This window comes from Silene latifolia, chromosome X (genome assembly GCF_048544455.1).
Source record: "Silene latifolia isolate original U9 population chromosome X, ASM4854445v1, whole genome shotgun sequence".
NCBI classification, from domain to species: Eukaryota; Viridiplantae; Streptophyta; class Magnoliopsida; order Caryophyllales; family Caryophyllaceae; genus Silene; species Silene latifolia.
The window spans coordinates 172,855,973-172,872,377 of NC_133537.1; the positions used below are offsets into that span (position 1 = coordinate 172,855,973).

The window sequence follows — 16,405 nt, forward strand, 5'->3', positions numbered from 1 at the left end:
CTAACTTACAGATTTCTTTTTTTCTTTTTTTTAGGGGGTAACCCTCCCTACCGTCCGGTCATTTCCGGCAAATTTTTTGCTTTTCCTCGTGCTCTTTTGAGTCTCATTTTGCGCTGATTAAAGGCTATATATATATAATGTATGTTTTGCGTAATTTCCATGTAAATTTCGGCAGCATGACGGCGCAAACCGTTGTCTACCAAACCTGTTCAAGAACTAACCTGCAGGTACAAGCAACACAACCCAGCAGCAAGGGCACTCAGGCCACCATATACACCGAACAAAGTCCAAAAGTACAAACAAACTGGGGGCTTGCGCCCCGAACAAAGTCCAAAAGTCCAAGCAAACTGGGGGCTTGCGCCCCAAACAGAGTTCAAAAATGTTTCAAAATCAAATGTCCAAAATGTACAAGTCTACAAAACTACACAAAACTACTGCTGGACGCCCTCCAACTCGGCAACTCTCGCCACCAGAACGGCGATCTCGGCGTCCCGAACCTCGAGCTCCCTCAACAAGCGAGCCGTCTCCTCCCGAGACTGGGTCAACTCTCGCTCCAGCTCGCGGTCACCCTGTAAACAGCAACAAATTGGCTCATGTCAATCAATTCAAGCAAAACCGAAAATCAAAACCAAAAAAAAATCAAAATCAAAAGTCAAATAAGGTTCATACCTGACGACCTCGACCACCGACGAGTGCCTCGATGGCAGTAGCTCGCAGCCGGTTGGCCACCCTCCATAGTGCCACGAACCGGGACGGTGCGACCTGCATTATCAAAAGAAATTCTCAGCAAATTGAGCAAACTCAATCAAATGTGTTCTTACACAAAAGTCATACAAGTCGGAGACTTACCCTCCGAATCAGATGCTGCCAGTCATCTAAGCCAGCATCCGTCACAGCTACGTCGAAGTCACGCAACTCGGAGATCGTCGTCCTCCCAGTCGCGTCAGTGTACTCGAGGGTCTCGGGGTACTCTGGCGGCTCGATGCCCGCCGCCTCAACCTCCTGCAAAGACCAATAGCTCTCATTAATCGATGATCTTTCGTCGTAATTCTCGAAATCAAACCAAGCAAAAGTAAAAGATACTCACCACTACCGGCTAGTACGCCAACCTCCCATAAAGGAACGCCGAGTAGTCCTCGCCAGGCAGAAGAAGGTCGTCGCCACTGGCGCCAGCCAACTCCGCCTCCCTCTCAGCCTCAGAAGGCTCCCTAAACATTGTCATGGGAGGATCGACGGGAACCGTCAGCGCGTCCCGAGAGCACTGACGAGCCAACCGCTCGCCCAAGTACCACACAGGACCCATCGACGTCCTCAACGGCCGACTCGGGCTCCTAGGTCGAAGGACCTCGGCGACGAAAGGAGGTGCTCTGCGTACTCCGCCCAAGTGTCCGGGCACCCACTGCGACAATATAAAGGCAAAGATCATTCCTATGACCAACTAAAAGCAAAGTATAAGAAGAGTAAATGAATACAAATGGGATACTCACGTTGCTTTCGGTGAAGAGCGTTCACGTCCCGCCGGTAGACATTGTGAGAAGAACGCTTGCTCTTCGTCCGGCACATGACCCAATCCCTCACCACGGGATAGGCCCTCTCCAACGGCTCCGTCCTCTTGGGCGCGAGACTCGGGAAGTAAGAGTACACCCACGCCTATAAAACAGAATAATCAATGACGATCTTTCGTGATTTGATAAAGAAAGGAATTTACTTTGGTCTAAAGGAAAGTTCATACCTCCAACAGTAGTCTCGGTCCGACAGCGCCAGGAGAAGTCCCCTTCTCCATCAACTCCGGACGAACCATGGCCCTCATGAAGCGGATGAGGACCGCAAAACCATGATAACCCGGTCCCAACGCCCTAGGGAACTCGAGTCGAAAGAAAGGGAAGGAGCTTCGTCGATAGCCTCTCGCCCTTGTCTCCGAGGTAAATCGAAGACTGGAACCACCAAAGCCACAGCACGAGCCCCTCGCGTCACCAGCATATGAGGAGGAGGAGCTGTCTCCCTCCCATCGATCGTCACCAGCGCCGGGGTCTTCCCCGCAAAGTATTCTCGGACGTAAGTACTGGGTACCAAACCCGGCACTACAACAGCCTTCGGCGACAAGTTCTAGCCGATCAATCTCCTTGCCTCGGCCGAATCCGCCCTCATAGCAGTCTCCGGCCACACCATCTCCTCGGTCCCACACGGCAGACCAGAAATCATGCCGTAATCCTCCAGAGTGACACCCACCTCACCAAAAGGTAGTTGAAACGTGGACGTCGTGTCCCAAAATCGGTCCAAGAAAGCGCGGACCAAGCTAAGGTTAGCCCGCAACTTCCTCTTCACGATATCCCTCCAGACCTGAACCAAAGGACCGAACGCTCCGCGCTCGATCATGGCCCTCTCCTCCGCCGACAGCTGCTCGTAGTGCTCCATCGCTGTCGTGTAACCCGAGAACGACCTGATGTTCCCGGCCTCCTATTACGATTTGAAACAAAGCTATCTTTAGTTTTGAATGAAATTCGAAAGAAATTTGGACAAAAAGAATGAAAGAGGATGAATAATGAGTAGTGAATTCTTATTTACCAAGCTCTTCACCGTCCTGTAGGACAGGTGACCCTCTGCAGCCCACACAAGGTGCCTACTCTCCCAGGTCTCCGCCCACGCAGGAGCTCCTCTCAGCTGACGGCCTCCTCGCCCGACGTTGGCCCGTCTCGGGGCCTCCTCCTCCTCGGCAGCCTCCTCCTCGTGAGCCTCGTCTCCAGCAGCCATCACCGCAGTGGTGAAGGCCTGCTCTAAAGCCTCCTCAACAACAGCGGCGTCTATCTCCATGGGAGCTCTCCCAGAAGTAGAAGCCTCATCACCTGCAACATTAAAGCAAATTCAGGCCGCGTTATACGACGACAAGCCTTTGTTAAGGGGTTTCGAGCCTTCAAAGCCCTAAAACTGCTCCTCTCGTGCCATCCTTGGCCACGTTCCCGCTAACCCGATTACTCATGTGATAAATTGGGTCGAGTCAAGTCCAGTTCGAAGCCTAGTTCTGGGTTCGAGTCAGAAATTCGGCAGCATTTCATTATAACGGCAATTATGCCCTAGAAAGGTGTCCTGAAAAAGTTGTCACAAACCAAAATTCTGAGATGGTGGGAAGTTTACCCAGTATTCAAGGATCCCAAATATCAAATTTCATTGCCTATGGGCAATCCTAAGGCTATTTTCGAAGCAAATTACGGTTCAGCTGTAAAACCGTCTCGAATTCATTCAAAGGCTCAAAACTCGATGAAAATTCGAAACAAATGCATGGTTATGTTCCTAACATCACCTACTATCCATTTCTAGTGTCAATTTGGCAAGGCAAAACCATTTGGGGAAAAAGCCCCAAATTTTCGATCAAAAGGGTCGAAAACCCTAATTTTCGCGGCTCAAAATTCGACAAATAAAGAAGATTAATGCAAGATTAAAACACATACCTCGATTAGTCATATTTAAAGCAAGCTTTTGAATCAAACCTTGGCGGAAATGGTGAAGATTTGAGAGAGAAATGAGTGAATTGTGTTTCGAATGCAAATGACACAAATCCCTCTGATTTCGCGTTTTTACGAAGGAAAGCCAAATTGGGGAAAAGAAGCAGCAGGCGCTGCGCCTCTTCCAAGAGACGCAGCTCTTGCTGCGCCTCTTCCTTTGGTTCCCTCCACATGGATTTTCAAAAATTCGTTACAAGTTCGTTATTTGTGGGCCCATCTTTGGTGCGCCTCTTCCTCGATGCTTTTTTTCTCTTTTGCCCATTCAACGATTTTCTTTCGTTCCGGCCCGCATTTTACCAGCCAGCAGCGGACTGTTGCATATTATTGTACATTTGTCCCCAGCGCAGCAGTATTTTGCACTATTGCTCACTCAAGATTTCTTCCATGACGATCAAGATGTTCCTAGTCGTCAAAATATTTGTCCGCAGCGCAGCAGTATTTTGCAGTATTGCTCCCTCAAGATTCCTTCCATGACGATCAAGATGTTCCTAATCGTCAATATATCTCCCAACAAGAGTTCGCTTGAAACCGACGCAAGCAGATTCAACCTCAAGTTTTTACAAGAGTTCGCTTGAGACCGACGCAAGCGGATTCCCCGGCAGATTTCTACCGACGTCCCCATCGCTTTCGATATTTATTCTTCACGGAGTTCGGCAAAGGTGTCATTCTCCGGAAGCATCTCGAGAAAGAAGTTCCTTCAGTATCCCTGTGACCCCTAATGCCTTCAGACACCAAGTTATCTTCAGACCAAAGAGTTTTGCCGAAGCGTCTTCAGTTCCGTTTCACCCAGGGGTATCTCAGGTATGGTCTCTTCTTATGGCTGGCGAGCTTCCTTACGTAGTCTAATGGACTTTAAACGACCCTCCCCGATATTCGACAGACTCTAAAATGTTCCCGACGACAGGTCCTTGGTTCAGACCCCTTGAGCCGCCTCGCGTCGCCATAGTCGTCAGGTTGTAATCTTCGATTGACCTGATGGCTATACTTTGACTTTCGCCTTGTCCAAGCCTCAGTCAAAGTGGGGGCTCCGTAGATACCTTATTTCTGCACCTCCCGCAAACCACCCGGTGATGATTGGGCCGCATGTTTGATACGCGGAACGATTTGGGACAGTTCGTAAGATTTTCGTCAAGTGATTGCTCAAATGTTAAATGTCGACCTCTTAGTTGTCATCTGCGTCCCGATACGGTCGTTTTGGCAGTAATTAGAGTACATTCGGAGTCGGGTCAAAACCCGTCTCCATTTTCTGATAACTGTTAAATCCCGAGTCAGAATATTCTGGAATGTTCCGGATATTTCTATTCCATATTTCATAAATTTTATCTTTTGGCAAATTATATCCCGTAATATTCATAAGATAATCGAATTATTTCCGTCCTACCATAACTCAAACGCGGAAATCTTTCTTCACAGAGGAAACCTCCGGGAATAGACGCAGCAGCCCAGTCTTTGCGCCTCTTCCAAGAGACGCATGGCTCTTTGCGCCTTTTCCCAGGCCCTTCTTTGCATGTCTTACGTATCTTTTTCATATCTTTCCGAGATTCACTACCAAAGAGTCTCCGAAACCCTAATTCCCTCCGTGTGATTAGTATAAATAGGAGCCTTCGTTCCTCATATTTCTCACGCGAGTGTCCGCGCTTCTCTTCTCCCTTTGCATTCTAGACTTTGTTCTTACTTACTGGCGCCTACGTGCTTGAACTTTCGACCACGTAAGCTCGGATCTTTCCGGGTACCAGCCTCTCCGTTGCATGACCGACCAATTTGACCAACTACACTCAATCAACATAATTAATCAATCGTTTTCCTCTTACGAGGGCACTTTCTTTGCATTCGCGTCGAGCATTCACTAATCGATATCTTAGTCCTTCTCGTTTCGTCAACATGTAAGTCTGAGGGTGTATAATTCTCTTTTATTTATTGTATTTTACTTTTCGTATCATCAATTGTAAGATTTACGTCGAAAATACCGTTAAAACCGATTTCTAAAACCCTTTGTTAAAACTTGTTTTTTGCGGATTTCCGATGAGATAACCGTCGAGAAAGGACGCAGCAACTGCTGCGCCTCTTCGAAGGAGCGCAGTTCCTGCTGCGCCTCTTCGTGAGGCTGCCGCAGTTCCTGCTTCCTTTCTTCTTCGTTTGTCCTCTGTAATTCTTATTCAAAATATTTCTTTTGCCTGTTCGTCTGTTAATTCTTCGTCTTAATATCATAGTAATTCACATGTATTATTATTCATCGTCTTTCACATATTTAATTCATCAAATCCGACTTAAATCCCAAATAATCCAATATTTACGGGTTTTCGTCACTAAATTCAAACCCGGATTTTAGAGATTCAATTTGTTCATATTGAGTTTCTGGAATTCGTCATTGATATAGTTTTCATCTGCTTATTCGCATATTCGTTGTATATCCGTCATATTTAGCCTAATTGACTTATTTCAACAGAGGACTCATTAATATTTTCATCGTAATTCCATGTAATTAATCCGTTTGCATCCGTCTCATGCATGTTTTATCGCTTTTATGACCATCATTCACATGTAATTAACCTATTAATCACTTCCATCCGAGTAAATAATTGAATCAATCATTAAATTTACCAATCGACATTAACGATTTGCGTTCCGCTACAGCCAGAACTCACCCTTGGAACAGACGCAAAGAATCGATGCGCTGTTCCAGGATGAGTTCCAATCCCGAACTCCGTTTCTGCCTTGACCTAGTTTAATAAGCTTACGTATAATTGACTATTAATCGTATTACCGCCTTCTATTTTATTTCTTTTATTCTTTTATTTCTTTTTCTCAAATTATCCGTTTTAAAGGTATTTTCGACATAAATCGCCTATTCCATTGTAATTAATGTAATTTTCATTATTGTATTTCTTTTATTGTATTCCTTTCATTTGTATGTTTTCACATGTAATGAGCATTAAATCCTACTTCGACTCAATTGTTTGCTAAACTACGTGTCAACCGACTTAGTATTAATCTTCACATGCTAGGATTAAAACTTGGATGTTGCATTGCATACATATAGCCGACGATATATCAAGTACGAATAACTTCCCTAATCATTAGTAGAGGCCGCTATCGAGGCGGGCGGGATTAGGTGTTCGATCAAAAGAGCTTCCTAATACGTACCCTCACCCCTTACTCCAGATCTCCGTGAGCACCCGTGTTCATTGGCATCCACGAGAGTCATTCTAGACATAGAATGCTAAGGGTAACGATTGCTTAGTGTTCATGTCTCTACTTTGTGTCTTGACATGACACGAAGTATTCGAACGGTTCCAATTTCCCATAAAAATTGGTGGCGACTCCATACAAAATGCAAACGCTTGTTTCGTTTCTCACCAAGCGCCCCCGTGGGCGGCCCGCTGTCCACAACTGTACCGAGAGCGGTCTCTCCCATGAAGAAACCGTGTTGCCCAATGCTGAGGATGATTTTTATGACTCAGATGACGAATTTCTATCATACTTCAAAAGTTTACACGAGGATTTCAGCGCTGTACCGGAAGAATCACTCGATCGAGTGACTTATGATAGTCGAACGAGTGAAATTTCAGAAGAACCAGTCGATCGAGTAGTTCAAATCACTCGATCGAGTGAAATGCAGGAGGAAAGTACTCGATCGAGTGATAATTCTGCTCGATCGAGTGAGTTGGCCAGTGGGAGCTTTGAATCGTCACTTGGGTTCACTCTAGATGACGATTTTGATGATGATAATGGTTACGGTGAATCACCCCTTTTCAAGGCCGAGTTGGATGTACTTGAGGCTGCGATTTACGGGCTGAAATCCACTGAGGAGGGTGATGAGGAAGCAGCTGAGTCGGTAATTGCTCCTAGCACGGAAGAGGTAATAAATTCTTTTATCTATGATTCCATCGTTGAGAGCAACCAACTGGAGGTAGTTAACGATAATTCCATTATTGTTTATTTGAATAATATAATGCCTCATATTACTCATGCTTCGTATTTCAATAACATATCCTCTCCCAGGTGGTTAATTAATTTAATTGTCTTTCACCGTACTTGTCATGTCAAAATTGTTAATCTGAAACAGGACCTTAATTTATCGTCTATTGCTCCCGCGCTCCTATAATTTGTGGATAAATTTAGGAGCTCACATAGGAAATTTGTTAGACTTAAATGTTTATATACTTTTATTTCTTATGCTTGTAATCCACTTTGGTGCTACTTATGCTTTTGTGTAGCACATGCGCAGATTAACGATTTAATGCTGCGCGCTTTGAGCTATTTTGATTGTGACTAATTAGAGAGCCTCGAAGAAAAGATGGTCGAGCTGGGACCTGACTGAAGCTAGCGCTACCCCGGAGGCAACCCGGAGTTTTTATTTTGCATTTTTTATTTCATTTCAGTTGTAATAAATGGTTTTCATACCATAGACTATCTCAGTATGCTTGGTTAGTTAGTTTGCGGGCTGTTTTTAATTTTGTTTTGCAGGAACACACTGAGGATCACTCGATCGAGTACTTTTTGTACTCGATCGAGTACTTTTGTTGCTTAATCTACTCGATCGAGTGATTAATTTACTCGATCGAGCACCTGCAAAGAGAGAACTACTCGATCGACTGCTATTCTTCTCGATCGAGCAGTTTTAGACGCCCAGATCACTCGATCGACCACTGTTCGACTGCTATCGAGTGTTATTGACTTGGATTCGCTTCCCGGGATGATATTTGGGCTATTTAGCGACCTCCCACGTTCATGGCTGGTTTGGGGAGGTCCCTTCTTCGCGTATCTTGTGAGTTTTTCCGCGTTTACTCTCTTCCTTTAGTTTGCATTTCCTTTCCATGTTTTGGTACAATGGGGGCATTGTACGGTTTGGTTTAGGGATTTTATGCATCCATATCTGTGTCTGCATATTGTTTTTATTGCATTTCTGTTCTCATATTTAATTTATGTATGAATTGTCTGTTATTTTTATAAAATTCAATAAATCTCATAAAAATTTAAAAATTTTTTGCTAAAATTCAAAAAAAAAAATCATGTTTATTTTAGCATATAGGTTGAGTCGGAACGGTGGATTTCAATGATGAAATTGCACTATTATTTGTCTTTTTGCTTAAGCCTTGCAATAAACTTTTATCTTTTAGCTTTGTCTTTTGCATATCTACGAGTTAATGTTAAAATTTAGCTGAACATATAGACTTGACCTGAAATTTTGGCAACCTACTTATAATTTCTAAGGATTAAAGCCATATAAACTGGTGTCATTTATGACCAGTTTCATGTAGGATTGTGAGTAGTTACTCCTTGCATAACATGTTCATCAATTTGCACGTATATGAAATTCAATTGCTTTTTGCCTTCATACATTCGGGTTAGTGGTTGGTGTCACATGCAGGGAGGTGCTTACAATTCCCCTTTTTCTTTCATTTTTACCCATTTAACTCCACATTAGCCAAATTTGCCTGTTGACCCTTAGCTACATCCCAAATTTAGCCTGCCTCGTCAAGCTAGTTTAGTGTATGTTCTGCGGTATATTGTCTATTGTATCAAGTTTGGCTTGTATCTATTGATTCGGAGTTGGTAATCTATGAAGAAAGAGAGGATGATGAAAAAAAGACGTGAAAAAGAAACGAAAAAAAAAGGAATTCGAAAAAAAAAACAAAAAAAAAAAGAAAAGAAAAAAGAAAGAAACCGAGAAAAAAAAAGAAAGAAAAAGAAAGAAAAAGAAAAAAAAGATGTTGTTTGATGCGACGGTTTCGCTCCTATGCTCTATCTGTATTTATTGAGGAGTATTTTCAATTTGGTTTGGTGAGATTTTGTGCCAAATGAAGGGCGCATGTGCTTAATTCGTAATTGAGTTGGAAATGGATGTTGTCATATGGTTTTGTTTAGGTACTAGCTTGGCCGCCTATACCTCCACATTCCCATAACATGTTTTGCCTTTTATTACCCATTGCCTCACTTTACCATATTTTTGTAAGCCCTCATCTGTGACAGGACCTTGTTTGGTTGGAATGTATGTACGGTAGCTAGAATTGTCTATCATATTAGTTGCATGCATGTTTATGTGGGTCGTAGTTTAGGTGAGCGACTATTTTTCTTTCTCTCTTACATATATATGTTCACCCTTTGCTTCATGAGAGAAGAGTGACCCGTGAGAGTCCATTATTAAAGGTCTTGCAAGGTCGATGGTTCAGCTTTATTATAAACATCTTACAACTCGTTTGCTTTTGACTGTTTGCTATAGGTGTTAGTTTGCTTGCATTAAATTGGTTTAATTGGGAATTTGTAGCTAGCTCCGAGTTATCTTTTCCGTTCCATTAGTTTGCATTCAGTTTACTCGAGGACGAGTAAAGGTTTGGTTTGGGGAGATTTGATACGTGCATTTTATATAGTCTTTTTAGCCTATTTTATGCACGTATTTCTATGCTTTTATCGTAGTTTATGCTACGAAATGCCCCAAATATGCTACTTTGGGTTATTTTGTCTTATTTGCAGGAATGAACAAAAAAGTAGTGAAATCGAGCCATTTATCGTCCATTTTGCATGCATTTGGAGGAAGAGTGAATTTGGAGCGGAAATATTGATGTCTTGGGATGTGTGAAGCTGTTTCAGGAGCTAAAAGGACAAGTCAAAGTCAAACTAACGAGAATTATGAGCTTCTGAAGTTAGTATTCACTCGATCGAGCACTTTACTAGTCGATCGAGTGGTTTTAGATTCAATAATCAGTCGATCGAGTACATTTTATGGTCGATCGACCAGTTCCATATTAGTGTTTAGTCGATCGAGCACTTTGTTTGGTCGATCGAATGGTTTAAGCTTTGAATTGCTCGATCGAGTAGTTTAAAACCACTCGATCGAATGGTTTATCCTACGGGCTTGGGCTTTTTAGGTTAAATAATTCCTATTTTCTTATAAATAGGAAGCTAGGACGTCAGTTTAAAGGGGGCTTCTCCTCTCTTATTATTCGAATACACTGTACTGCTACTTTGTTCTTCCTTAATTCCGGATCTATTTCTACTGTAACTCTCTTCTCTCCCTTTTCTCCTTATTTTAATTTAATGTTTATTATTCCCCCTTCCCCTATTCTTGCTTATTTCATTATGTCTAGCTAATTCTCTTGCTAGGATTAGGGTAGTCAATGAATGAATGTTAATTGCTAATTAGGCTATTAGATCTGTCGTTGCTGTTGTTGTCTTTGTTGTTAAACTGCCCTTAATTGTATCTTGCTAGTTGATTCGAAGCAATTAGCCTTTTAATATTGGTAACCCTTGACCTGGACCGAAAGGTTGGAATAGGTGAGACCCGCAGTGAGCAATATGATGCTTTAGTGAGGGCGAAAGTTAAGCTAATAGCATTTTAGGGTGAATTGAGACCGAAAGGAGATTTTCATTGTCCCTTAGACCGACACATCGACTGATTTGTGACCTTACCCGCAATTAACTGACGTTCATTGATGACCCGAAATCCTAGTTCCCTTCTCTTATTGTTAATTTCCCTTGCCTTTATCTTTCTTGCCTTTAATCTCTTTAGTCTAGTCAAAACTTTTCAAACCCCCCAATTGTGACATTAGACAGATAGAATAGACAAGTAGATAGTAAACCGGCTCCCTGTGGAGATCGACCCTACTTACCACGGACTTCTGTTGGTAGTAATCTAGGTATTTATTTTTGGTACAGAAACGACCGTATCAAATACATGGCTATTCCTATTATACATTTGTATTAAAAAATTAAATATATTAAATTACAAAACGGTGATGCGAAATCACATTAAAATTACAACGAAATAGATATTCCCTTTCATTACGGGTAATACCAATTGAAAACTAAGGCCATACTAAGATAAAATTACATAATTCAAAATTACATAAATAAAATATGACATTCATCAATGAAAGTGCAGCATTATTATATGTGTCTAACATGACAAATTAATGTGCCAAATCGTCCTACTTAAACCTTATATCGTATATAATCCGGTTTTATGAAAATGGGTGATAATAACTTATTAAAATCACAAATCAATACTTAAATCAAATTTAAACTCAAATTAATTACCCTAACTCTCTTAGGACTCAAAAAATAGTCTTTACTCAATTTTTGACAATAATTCAACTTGGTTTTCAATTATTGCTTATTAAACTTCTCTTAATCATAACAATTATGAAATAATTCCCAATAAATCATAAAAATTTGGAAAAATTCGAAATCACCTTTTTGTTAATATTGGAATATTATCAAGATTCCAAAACTCAATAAAACTTGCCTACAAAATATTTATAATTTATTTCTTTAATAAATCGTATAAAACATAACTTTTACCATTTAATCCAAATTAAACTTAAAAATTATGGAAAAATAAAACTAAAAATTTTGAACATTCTTAAAAAATTACCAGAACCTGTAAATGGCAAAATTTTAACCAAAAATTTCGAATTTATTTTTATGACTAATAAAGTTTCCCTTTTATCGATTTTATCACATAAAAATCAATAATCATACCAAATCAATCAAAATTAATCATGCAACTTTATATCTTATGTTCATATCATATATACAATATTAGGGAAAAATTTCATGCCATAAATGTTTTTTTTTGCTATTTTTGCTAAACTATTTATATCATTTTAACCATTAAAATTATAAATCATGCATAATAAATCACATTTACCTAAAATTTTACATACAATCTGTAAAATATGCATGTGACATCATATTAAAATTTCATGGACAATTTCGGAGTTTAACTATTTTTAGTCATTTAACCTACATTTATACCATTTTTATCACATAAAAATCATAAATTATGCAATATTAATCACATTCATACGAAATTTTACATACAATACATAAAATATGCATGTGAGGTCATACTAAAAAATCATGGCCAGTAGTAAAGTTTAACTATTTTTAGTAAATAAAAGTTCATTTTACTCAATAAAATGCAATTTTTTTACTAAAAATCATTAAAATAAGAAATAATCATCCATAAATCATCAATATGACCTAAAAACATTTTAGAACCAGAATGTATAACATGCAAAAAATTTCGTGGCTTTTATCCTTATAAATCACAAAATATCTAGTTTTAATTAAGTTACTTTTAACTCGGAAAAACCAAACAAATTATGCATGCAACACCAAAGCTCTGATGCCAATTGTTAGGTTCATATACCCCATATAGACTCATCTAATTCCTTTTATAAATTACTCATTAATTTATCTCATGTATCTAGTTGCATGCATAACAAAAGAATAAGAAAAACGGTTTTCTTACATTTAGAAAGGCACGAAATGGGCACAAGTAAGGTCTCCTACCTTCACTTGTTCTTGAGCTATGAATAATAGGATGATCCTCCAACCTCAAGTATAGAGATACTCCTTAAAAATTGCACCCAAGACTTTCCCTTAAAACTAATACACTAATTAACTAGATTAATATATTAGTAGTCCTTAAATAATTCTAATAATAAGTGTATTACTACACTAGTAATATTATTATGTGTTATTAGAATTAGATGAACAATTTTATGACATGTAAAAATAAGTTTTTAGAGAGAATAAAAGAGGTTTTCTCTCAAAACCCTAGAATTGTGTAAGAATGAAAATAAGAGCAAAAGATGCTCTTATGGAGCCTTGTGAGGCCGGGTGAGAGAGGGGAAAAGGGGCCAATACATGGCCTTTTACCTTACCCATAAAATATAGGGTGAAGGCTAGTAAGTGTAGGGAATGATTATGTTTATTTTAACTATTAAAATAAAACACCCACTATCCTCTCAACCCTTCATATTTCGGTCCATTTCATAAAATGGACATCCATTTTATTTTGTCAATTGTCATTTGTCACACAATGTATCACATGTAGCATGTAACATGTTATTAATTAATTCTAAAGCATATTTAACAATTAAATATCATTATACAAATTAATTAAATTACATAGAACAAATTGTGTAGTAATTCTTGATTACATAAATAAAATGGGTCATGTTAATATAATTCACAACATATTGTGAAGCCGACATATAATTTCTCAATTGAATCTTTTATGATAGACATAAATTATGCTTCAAATACAACTTGGGTATTAGATACTGGTTGTGGTTCTCACTTGTGTAATCATTTGCAGGGCCTAAAAAGCATAAGAAAGCTAAACAAGGGTGATGTCGATCTCCGAATGGGAAACGGGTCTAAAGTAGCTCCCGTCTCTGTAGGAACTTATGTACTTAGTTTAGCTTCGGGGTTGGAGTTACATCTTAATAATTGTTATTTTGTACCAACGCTATCTAGAAATATAATATCCGTATCTGTGTTAGACACAAAAGGGTTTTCCTTTGTAATTAAAGACAAGTGTTGTACTTTTTCCCTTAATGGGATTGTATATAGTCAAGCTATTTCAATCAATGGTATTTATATTCTAGATACATGCAACGATGTTTATCATTTAGATAATAAAAGACTCAAAACAGGTGATCCTGATCTATCTTATTTATGGCATTGTCGATTAGGACACATCAACGAGAAGCGCATTAAAAGACTAGTGTCGACTGGTGTAATTAAACCTTTTGATTTCGAATCATTTGGTACATGCGAATCTTGTCTTCTTGGCTATATGACCCGTTCACCTTTTCTAGTAAAAGGATCTCGAGCTAGTGAGTTATTGGGTTTAATACATACTGATGTTTGTGGCCCAATGACAGTCACTGCTAGAGGTAATTATGACTATTTCATTACTTTTACCGATGACATGAGTAGATATGGGTATATCTACTTAATGAGGTATAAAAGTGAAGCTTTTGATAAGTTCAAAGAGTTTCAGAATGAAGTAGAAAACCAATTAAATAAGAAGATTAAAGCATTACGATCAGATCGTGGTGGGGAATATTTAAGCAATGAGTTTAACGATCACCTTATACACTGTGGTATTGTATCTCAGTTAACTCCTCCTGGCACACCACAATTAAATGGTGTGGCTGAAAGGAGGAATCGAACTTTATTAGATATGGTTCGATCGATGATGAGTCAAATAGAGTTACCTAAGTCATTCTGGGGTTTTGCCATTTTATCTGCTGTACAATCACTTAATAAAAGTCCCACTAAAGCAACTGACAAAACTCCATATGAGATATGGAAAGGGAAAGTCCCGAATCTGCGGTACATGAAAGTATGGGGTTGTGATGCTTATGTCAAGAGTAAGTCTGACGATAAGCTTTCACCTCATTCTGAAAAATGTATTTTTGTAGGCTACCCTAAGGAAACTTGTGGATATTACTTCTACAATAGTAACGAGAACAAAGTGTTTGTGGCTCGTGAAGCTGTCTTTCTAGAAAAAGAATTTATTTCTTGAAGACAGAGTGGGAGAAAATTTGAACTTGACGAAGTTCAAGAGCCACAAACTGATATGACAATACAGGAAGATGTTCCTTCTACGTCTGAATCGGTTATTGTTCCTTCTGAACCTAGGAGGTCGAAAGGGTTAGTCGCCACTGATAGATACCTTGGTATTATCGAGGAAGATAGTGACTATGAGGTTTTACTTTTAGAAAGTGATGAACCCAAGACCTATAAAGCAGCTATTATGAGTTCTGACTTTAAGCTATGGCTCGAGGCCATGCAATCCGAAATGGATTCCATGTACGATAATTAGGTATGGGACCTGGTTGACTTACCTAAAGATGTTCGACGTCTTCAGTGTAAGTGGATATTCAAGATTAAAATCGGCATGGATGGACATAAAGATGTCTACAAAGCTAGATTAGTTGCAAAAGGTTTCACTCAGGTTCATGGTTTACACTATGATGAAACTTTTGCACCAGTTTCTATGCTTAGATCTGTTCGGATAATGTTAGCGATTGTTGGATTTCATGATTGTGAGATATGGCAAATGGATGTCAAAACCGCTTTCCTGAACGGGTTTCTGGAAGAGGAAGTGTTCATGACACAACCTGAGGGTTTTGTGGATCCTAAAAATCCTAACAAAATATGCAAACTTAAGAGATCCATTTATGGTCTTAAGCAAGCGTCAAGGAGTTGGAATCATCGTTTTGATCTTGTTATTAAACAGAATGGTTTTTCTCGAAGTGTTGAGGAACCGTGTTTATACATGAAGTTTAGTGGAAGCAAAGTTGTTTTCTTACTTCTTTATGTGGACGACATATTACTCATTGGGAATGATGTAGATATGCTTGCTTCTGTTAAGAAGTGGTTGGGAAATCGCCTTCAAATGAAAGATCCAAAAGGATATTAGCATTGAGTCAAGAAGCCTATATCGATAAGATTCTTGACCGATTCAATATGAAAAACTCCAAGAGATGTTTTCTACCTATGGGCAGTGGGATTACTTTGAGTAAGTCACAGTGTCCTACTGAGCCTAAGGATATTGAACGCATGAAATCGATTCCCTATGCTTCCGCTGTTGGATCGATCATGTATGCTATGATGTGTTCTCGTCCTGATGTCTCGTATGCTTTGAGTATGACGAGTCGTTTTTGAAAACTCCGGTGAAAGTCATGGATAGCCGTCAAGAATATTCTGAAGTACTTGAGAAGGACTAAAGATTCATTCTTAGTGTTTGGAGGAGAATCTCAATTACGTATAAGAGGTTATACGGATGCGGTTTCAAACCGATAGGGATGATTTGAAATCCCAGCCGGTTTGTTTTTTTGTTGAACGGAGGGGCGGTTTCTGGAGAAGTTTCAAAGAGTCTATGACTGCTAATTCTACAACGGAAGCTGAGTACATTGCAGCCCTCGAAGCCGCAAAGGAATTTGTTTGGATTAGGCGATTTTAGAGGGGTGAAAGTAGTTCGACCGCCGAGGATCCTATCACTTTGTATTGTGATAACAGTGAGGCTATTTTTCAAGCAAAAGAGCCCAAGTCTAGTAACAAGTCTACGCATGTACTTAGGAAATTTCATGTAATTAGAG

General features: G+C 39.6%; 1 long non-coding RNA gene across 1 annotated transcript; it reads right to left on the reverse strand.

Moving 5' to 3' along the window:
• Window positions 1-448: 448 nt before the first annotated feature.
• On the reverse strand, window positions 449-972 carry LOC141621648 (uncharacterized). The gene is made up of 3 exons (XR_012532536.1): window positions 850-972; window positions 670-762; window positions 449-569 (listed from the first exon to the last, which is right to left on the reverse strand). It is a non-coding gene; the product is annotated as an uncharacterized LOC141621648 (long non-coding RNA).
• Window positions 973-16,405: the final 15,433 nt, after the last annotated feature.